This window comes from Eleutherodactylus coqui, chromosome 2 (genome assembly GCF_035609145.1).
Source record: "Eleutherodactylus coqui strain aEleCoq1 chromosome 2, aEleCoq1.hap1, whole genome shotgun sequence".
Classification (NCBI taxonomy): domain Eukaryota; kingdom Metazoa; phylum Chordata; class Amphibia; order Anura; family Eleutherodactylidae; genus Eleutherodactylus; species Eleutherodactylus coqui.
In genome coordinates this window covers 297,143,135-297,151,420 of record NC_089838.1, presented here as the reverse complement: position 1 = coordinate 297,151,420, position 8,286 = coordinate 297,143,135, and the positions used below count along the sequence as shown (strand labels likewise).

General features: G+C 46.9%; 1 protein-coding gene across 4 annotated transcripts in view; it reads left to right on the top strand.

Annotated features, from left to right (window-relative positions):
- The first annotated feature begins 7,577 nt into the window (after window positions 1–7,577).
- Window positions 7,578–8,286, top strand: part of DDHD2 (DDHD domain containing 2) — a 40,726-nt gene continuing 40,017 nt past the window's right edge. For 3 of the 4 annotated variants that reach the window (XM_066593385.1, XM_066593383.1, XM_066593384.1), the window contains exon 1: window positions 7,589–7,655. The gene's annotated coding sequence lies outside the window, so the exon portion shown is untranslated. Of the gene's footprint in view, window positions 7,656–8,286 lie in introns of all 4 variants that reach the window. The other variant, XM_066593386.1, reaches the window with a different exon arrangement.

The following is an 8,286-nucleotide window of genomic DNA, read 5'->3' as shown; positions in this document are numbered from 1 at the left end:
TCTTACATTTTTCCACACTAAAAGATTTCGGTTTGTTCTTCAATGGAATTGTACAGATAAAGGATGACATTGAAGGTGGAAATCCGAACCAATTTTATGTCTGGGATTTTAACAGTTTTTATACCCGGTAGTGTGAGACCGGCCTTCGTGTTAAAGGGGACCTGTCTCCTGACCTGCACAGACCACTATGAAGGGAATGACTTGCCTAGGTTTTTCTAATTAAGACACGATGGGGATATATGTTCTTATATCTAAAATTTTTTACTTCTGTTTTTATCCTGATTTTTTTTTTTCTTACATGATTATGGGGATGACCAGCAGTTCAGAGATTTGCATTGCAACAGCCACCGTCTGGAAACTGTGTCTGGAGATGACTCCTTGACTTCTAGAGTGTTGTGGGCTTGCTCTGTGACCTGTGTAGGGAGGGGGGGGGGGTGAACTTTGACTACCGCCTAATGTGAATGATGGATCCTGTGTTCTCTGTATATAGCTGTTACCTTTCATTGGATTTAGCCCACAAGTTGTAGAGATGTTATATATAACTTCTCCGCAGTCATCTCATCACAGGCTTGCCATCTCTTGGGTCAGATGGGTGCATGTGAGGAAATTTGAGTCCCACTTTGAGGCTTCTGGTCCAAAACTGACCTCTACCAAATTTATGTTTCACATAGCAAACCCTATTACCACAATACAACCCAGTCCAGGGCCAAATACATCTTAGACTGTCTGGCCACCAATAGGCATGGTAGTGGCCCTCTCTACATGGAGAGAACCTTCCAACACGGGTCATACATGAACTTCAGGCTTGTGACTTTGCATAGCCAGTGTCTTCTCCAGAGGGGGGGATATTATCTGACACCTTTCTTATTGAGATCTTTCAAGTGATGTGAGGCAGCAAGAACACTTCATACCCCCTCCAGGGTCAAAGTTCCTACAATGGGGTAAAGTTCTCTTTGGGGGTCACCTCTACATCTGCTTGCAATCCTGCTCCAGATTATAGGCCAGTCTGATGGACTACTTGGACTCTTAATGGGAAGGTTAAGGCTTGACCGACTGTCTAGGACAAGTGAAACTACACTCGAAAATCTTTAAACCCTTTTCAACCTCTTGTAGATCCAAAGGGCTTTGTATTTCCTATTACTTTCTCTGCACTAACTTTGGAGAGCAAACTTTCTTGCTCTTCCTCTTCAAGATCAGAATCTGGAACATTCGCATTCATTTTCTGCGTAGCACAGATTAATTTCTTCATTTTCTTGATGGGTGGTGCACATCCTGGACGCTTCAGCCATGTTTAATCTCCTTGTGCCCAAAGCTCCAACATTTCCACTTTTACCATTCTGTTTTATCCTTGTTGTGAGAACGTTCTAGTAGAAGCAATGTATGATCCAGCACAGACTCTTCTGCTGTCAGACCCTCTGTGGCCACCTTGTCATATACTGTGGAACGCGCACCCACAGAAGCAATAGGAAAACTACGAAGACCTGAGCAAACAGGAGTTCTACTCAACTACTTGGCTATTCCTCCATATTTGCATCTTACAATGCTATAGTTGGCATCATCTATGAAAGACTGCCTGATTACTGTGAATTGCGGTCACAATTGAGGGCTGGCATAATCCCTGGCCCCTCCTGTCAAGTTTTAGGCCATCTGGGCACTAACAGCAGTGTCCCTAGCTACATGGGTCCAGACCAACTCAGAATCTCACAAGTTGGTACCAGAACTTCAGGCTTGTGACTGATATGACTGCTGAGAAGTGAGCTCTACAGAGCAGGAAGTGTCCGATTACGAGACTCCTAGTAAAATCTGCAAGATTTCAGGATTTTGTTTAACTATAGGTAGTGAATGGGAGAGGGGGGGGGGGGTGAATTGAAGGACCATTTTCATTACCTATTCTCGGACTAGGTCATCCACAAAAGATCAGCGAGGGTCTGGGACCACCGCTGAACAGAGTTTTCCGGAGCTGCTGTAGGCTGGAACTAGCACAGATCCGTACAACATGCAGTGCCCACAACTAGTACTGCGGGCTCGGTCATCTATCTAGCTAAAAAAGCTGAGAAACTGCCTTTAAATTAGCATATGTTGTAGATGACCAAACCGCACCAACCTAGTGGGTACAGTTACACCCTATAATAAGAGGGCCACCATATAAAAATTGAGGCAACGCCTCTCTGTGGACCCCTAACTGTTTACTGATCAACCCCATGTGCCACCCTACCAGTTACTTTCTTGCCTCCGCTTTCATTGTAGACCACTCTGCTGATCCTTCCATCAGTACCTCGCTGTGATAGTTCTGTCATGTTCTTCATTCTCAAACTCTGCTACCAATTCTTTTTGTAAGGCATCTAATACATAGGTCAGGGTTATGGAGGACATGCCTGCACAGTATTAGTTTACAAGGGTAACAGCCCTGTATGTTGTGTATATTAGAGATGATGTATCCTGTGGTAGTCACATGACATTCCTAGGTGTGAATGGAATTGGGGTCCATTCACACCTATTATGGCATTCCAGCAATTCTATCCCTTTGGAGTCTGCATCCTCCACGTGCTTCATGTTAACCAACACCTCCTCCCAAGACACAAGCTCAAACCAAAACTGAGCAATATGGCAAAATTTGTGGTGTCAGACCTTTTTTTAACAAAAGATTATACAGCCGGGGCACACAACGGATTACAGCCCCCGGTAGTTACAGTTGAGCAGGACTCTCCTGTATTTACCTGGTCGCCGTCGATCACACCGATCAGCCTTCATGACTCTTTATGCTGATCCTCACGGTGACTTGCCAAAGGGCTTGTGTCCACTGATGAGTCGTGCTGTCTAGCGATGGAGGGCTGCTTTAACAGCAAGGATGGCCGAACTACTGCATAAGTATTCCTCAGTACTGCATGCTGCTCAGGTGCCCGTTGGTCAGTCAAAGCACGGGTATTGTCTGTCTGGCCAGGGCAGAGGGTCACTTGATGCTTGCTGTGGCCTATACTGTGCTGCCACTTGGGGGCAGAATTGTCTACAGCGCAGATTTTATCAATGGGTGCAGATTTTGTTAGGTTTTTACCTGCGGAATGCGTTCTACAAACTTGTGGAATTTCTTACATATATTTTTCTTACTGCAGACTAAGTGCGGACCGGCATCTCCTGTATGTTAGAAACCCGCAACAACAAATCCCACAAGACGTCCTTCTAATTCTGCAACAGAAAACTTTTCTGCTGCATACTTCTTAATCTTGTGGCTTTAGGTGCAGAATTTAAGCCCCATAGGGGTAACAATGTGGTGTAGAAATGTCCACATGGACTAAATTCATCCCTTACGATGCAGACGTGAAAAGCCACAGTATTCCGTCTGTTACCTGTGGATTTCAGCGGCTGCGATGGATTAAATCTGCAATACGCCAACAGCGGTATATTTTAGCAGTGTGAAGCCAGACTCAGCAAGTGGAGTTATGTCCGGGTGCAGGACCGCAGCATCTTCATATCTTATTACATGGCCTTTCAGTAACATCTCAGCTTATGGCAACACATAGACACTGTATGGGTCAGTGGTACACTGCATTCTAAAATGTGCCCCGCTGCGGCGCCTTCATCTACAGCCTCCTTTATGTAAGGTCATCTATCATCGCACTAACTGCAGCGGTGATTGCAAGAAGGTCGTCAGTCTAGTTACATAGTCCCTATGGACCGTGGGTCGGTGGTCCTCCTGTGGGGTCTCTACTGAAGAAGTGTGGCTGTAGTAAGCCAGAGCCAATATACAGGAGTTCAGGGTCTCACTTTAATACAGACATTTGACTTGCTGGGAGAGAAGCTTTACAAAAAGATGGCTGCGTCTACTTTGTTACAGAGACTTTGGCATCGTCCTTGATGTAGGAAGGCTGTCGGCATTCCTGGGAACCACGTAGCATAAATGGTTGAAAACTGCTATCTCCTTTCTGAATGTATAATGGTGTTGTCCATGAACATTTCTGTGTATTTCCTGTGTAGTTTTATATCTTCTCTGTATCATGCAATCAATTTATAGAAAATAAAGGACCAGAATGTGCTTGGGGTTTTTGTTTCTTCCAGTAATGGACTCTGTAAGCAGTGCTGCTCTTCACCTACAGGTGGCGCTGTGTCATCATCTTCCAGTCTTCACTAGAGTACCGTAGTTTCCTCCAGCATGTGGTTTGGGGCGCGGCGGCCCTTGTCTGTGCAAGGTATGAACCCGGGCTCTATAGAATGGGCATTGGCGCTAACACCACAGTGTGGTGGGATGGAAGGCACAAAAGCTACTTTGTAAACCTTCTTAAGGGTAGCGCCGCCATAGCGTGGAAAATGTAATGGTTGTGTTTTTTATTTAGTTTTTTTTTTTCTCTTCATGCCCCCATGCAGGGATTACACACAAAGAAAACGGCAAAAGTGTTCAAAATACATAACGAATAAGCCGAATTTTGGTTTAGGACAATCGAGTCTATTCATGGACCCAAAACGGCATACGCCCATGTGAATGAGCCATTAGTATTTGGCATGTGCTAAGTGCATATCAGCTGTATGTGTGAATATTGCAGCTCTGTTCCATTCACGTAAACATATGCTATACCAGACCCGCCCTTTGGACAGATGTGGTGCTGTTTTTGGATTTTGAAAAAAAGGGGGGCAGAAAGAGGACCTTCTACCTTGTTCTGAAAATAAGCCCTACCCCACTTTTGGGGTGGCTTGAATTATATAAGCCCTACGTACACTACATTTTAAAGAAGAATACATTAACTAGCAGGCTTGGTCTAGGTCCCTTCTGCTGCTCTCTAGAGGTTCAGCGTGGTTCCCGCAGTCCTCAGCTGCTCGTACAACATCACTTCCTGCTTCCAGAATTTATAAATCCTGCCTCCAGGAAGTGATGTCTGTGATTGGCTGAGCAGCAGTCGAAGAACCAATCAGCGCAGCACTGGTTGAACCAATGCGTTGGCTGCGGCTTAGCCAATTCATAAATCCTGACTCTACAACACAACAGCTGTTGATTTGGCTGAGCAGCAGTCGAAGAACCAATCACAGCCATCGCTTCCTGGAGACGGGATTTATGAATTCTGGAAACAGGAAGTGATGTTGTATGAGCGGCTGAGAACCGCAGGAAGTGCATTGGAGCTCCAGAAAGCAGTGGGAGGGATGTAGACAGAGCCTGCTCGGTAAGTATAAAAAGACCTGGTGCCGCCTTTATGGGCAAAAATTAATATAAGACAGGGTCTTATTTTCTTTTACAGTCCCTAACACAGTCCGGGGGGGGTCACTATTACTGAGACCACAACAGCGGACCCGATCACCACTGGGGCCACTCTGATTACTGGGCTCACTATGAGGGTCACTGTTATTACTGGGGCCATTATGACAAGGGGTCACTGTCACTACCACTACTGAGACCACAACGGCAGAGAGCGCAGTAGAGTGTGCTGATACTAGCGCAAAAAGAAAACTTGTTGACGGTGGAGACCTGTCGCGCTGAGGCGTCTGCAAGGCCGGCTTCACACGGGCGCTAAAATTGTGCAAGATGCACAAATATAAACCCCATTTAATGAGCGATGGTTTCATGCATGGTAACGAAATATTAACCCTTCAGCGCCAGCGGATGTACGCAGGGTTTGTAGAGCGCAGCCTACGCCATATACAGCGGGGGGTGGGCGGTTTTGACAGCTAATAGCTGGCCATGATTGGAGATAACTGATCACAGCTGTTACCCATTTAGATGTTGCTGACGGGGCATTTAAATGGCCTGATAATGGGAGGGGCTCCTTCTGTCTCCCTAACGGTGCAGTACGGTATTAATGGCAGCCTGCAGCCTTGTGAAGAGTTGCCATGCCTGCTGCAGCCAAAGAGAAGCAATACTCCCCTCTCCCACAGCTTCTCCCGCCAGCGAGGCCGATCTGCGTGTATTGGCCCGCACACTACGCACAGAATAGATCCCATTGATTACAAGGGATTCATTTAATTTGCCGTTTTTTACGTGCACATTTCAGTGGCGCAAAAAAAAAAGTATTTTTGTTACGTATTTCCACACCAAAGGTCCCCTTAGATGCCAGTGTGTGTGAATGTGCGTGAAACACTGCAAAATTGCGCAGGAAAAAGATCTGGAACGCATTAAGGCTAATTAGCCATTTCAGTTGGTGCGTCTTTGTTGCACACAAATTAACAGGCCTTGCTGTCGCAAAAAAGTGCAGTAAAATACGCCGATGTGTGTGCAAAAACGCTATACTCCAGCACACGCAACTATGCTTACGTGGAGCCGAGCTTAAAGGGGTTGTCCCGCGCCGAAACGGGGTTTTGTTTTTTTTCAATAGCCCCCCCGTTTGGCGCGAGACAAACCCGATGCATGTGTTGAAAAAAAAACCCGGATAGTACTTACCTGAATCCCCGCGCTCCGGTGACTTCTTACTTACCTTGCGAAGATGGCCGCCGGGATCTTCACCCTCGGTGGACCGCAGGTCTTCTGTGCGTTCCATTGCCGATTCCAGCCTCCTGATTGGCTGGAATCGGCACACGTGACGGGGCGGAGCTACGAGGAGCAGCTCTCCAGCACGAGCGGCCCCATTCACCAGGGAGAAGACCGGACTGCGCAAGCGCGTCTAATCGGGAGATTAGACGCTGAAATTAGACGGCACCATGGAGACGGGGACGCCAGCAACAGAGCAGGTAAGTGAATAACTTCTGTATGGCTCATAATTAATGCACGATGTACATTACAAAGTGCATTAATATGGCCATACAGAAGTGTATACCCCCACTTGCTTTCGCGGGACAACCCCTTTAAGGTGACTTCAGCGATCACGTGCTGTTCATCACTCACATGATTGCTGCTCAGCCAATCACTGGCCACCACAGTCATGTGATTGGCTGAGTAGTCACATAAGCAAGGACTAGCACATCACCACTGTTGTTTTTAAGGCCGATGGTGATGATGGGGGTAATTTTTAAAAAAAAGTTGTGCTTTTTTTTTTCTACTTTCCACCTTTATCTGCTCCCCTGTAAATTGACTATAAATCTCTGAAAACTCCTTTCAAAATTTAATTCAACAATTTCCTATTTATTTCTTAAAAAGTTGTGTGACAACCAATAAGGCGGCCCTTGCAGCATCCACAATGGTTTTCAAGCAGTTTCCCCTAAGAACAAGGAGTAACATGGTTGAGATGGGAACACCAGACTTGTACATTAGGAAAAAAAGCAGGACTGGATATTCTACGCCGTTTCCGTAACTTCCATAGAGATGAATAGAAGTTACGTAAACAGCGTAACACAAAGGAGCAACGCTGTTTCCGTACGTTCTCGGCTGCGCAAGTAGCGCAGCTCGCTTTCTACGCTGTTTACGCAACTCTCATTCACTTCTACAGGATTTACGTAAATAGCGTAGAACAGTCCGGCTGTTTTGGTAATGGCCGAGTGCAGTTAGCATTTCAGTCACAGTCCTGCTAGACTGCGCTGCGAATACCTTAAGCAGAGAAGCCTTCTGGTGATGGCCCTAACGGCATATAAAGGCACTTCTCCGTACGACAGCTCAAATCTCGCGAGAATTGACATAATCTCATCACGGCCGAAAATCACGTGAACAGTCAAAACAACGGATGATGGCGATGATCACGTGATGACTGACAGAGGGGCGGGGCTTGAAGGTAGAAGATCTGACAGACCATGGCGGCCTGCTAGTGGTAAGTGTATGTACTGGACTCTTAGACTACCGGCCTGCAGGGTCAGAGGGCGCCCTCTATGGGCGGGGGGTGTGAATGAACAGTAATCACATATAGGAGGCTGCTCGTAGAGTTTTGCGCTGTGTGTGCGGCATCCGTGCAAGTCAGGTAAAGTTTGTTATGGCGTGTTATGTGCGCAAAACCTGCGGAGAAAACCGCAGTGTGCGACCGCCCGGCCTCTCCAGCATCGTTTACCTCGGCGTCCGGAACCTCCATCGCTGATTTTGGCTGGAAAACGGATGAAAAAGTGCAACAAGCCGCGCTAATCTGTCTTGCAAATTCCGCCATAATGCCGGACTGTTGTCAGGAAACCGAACAGACCCGTACAGTAAACGATGGGGCGCCGTCGGCCATGTTGTCTCTTTGACCATCCCTCATTACTTCTCCGTCCGTGTCCTGTATGTTGTGCTCGGGCCGGCCTCACGGGGGCGCCGGCGTGCTCGCACTCGCATTTGCATCGCTGTTTCGTGCGTATGTTACTGCCCTGCGGATTTGCATGCGCAAACAACCACGCCAGCGCGCTCGCATTGACTGCAACGGGCAATTAGGGGTAATTTGTGCTATTTCGTGCGAATACACATGAAAATAGAAC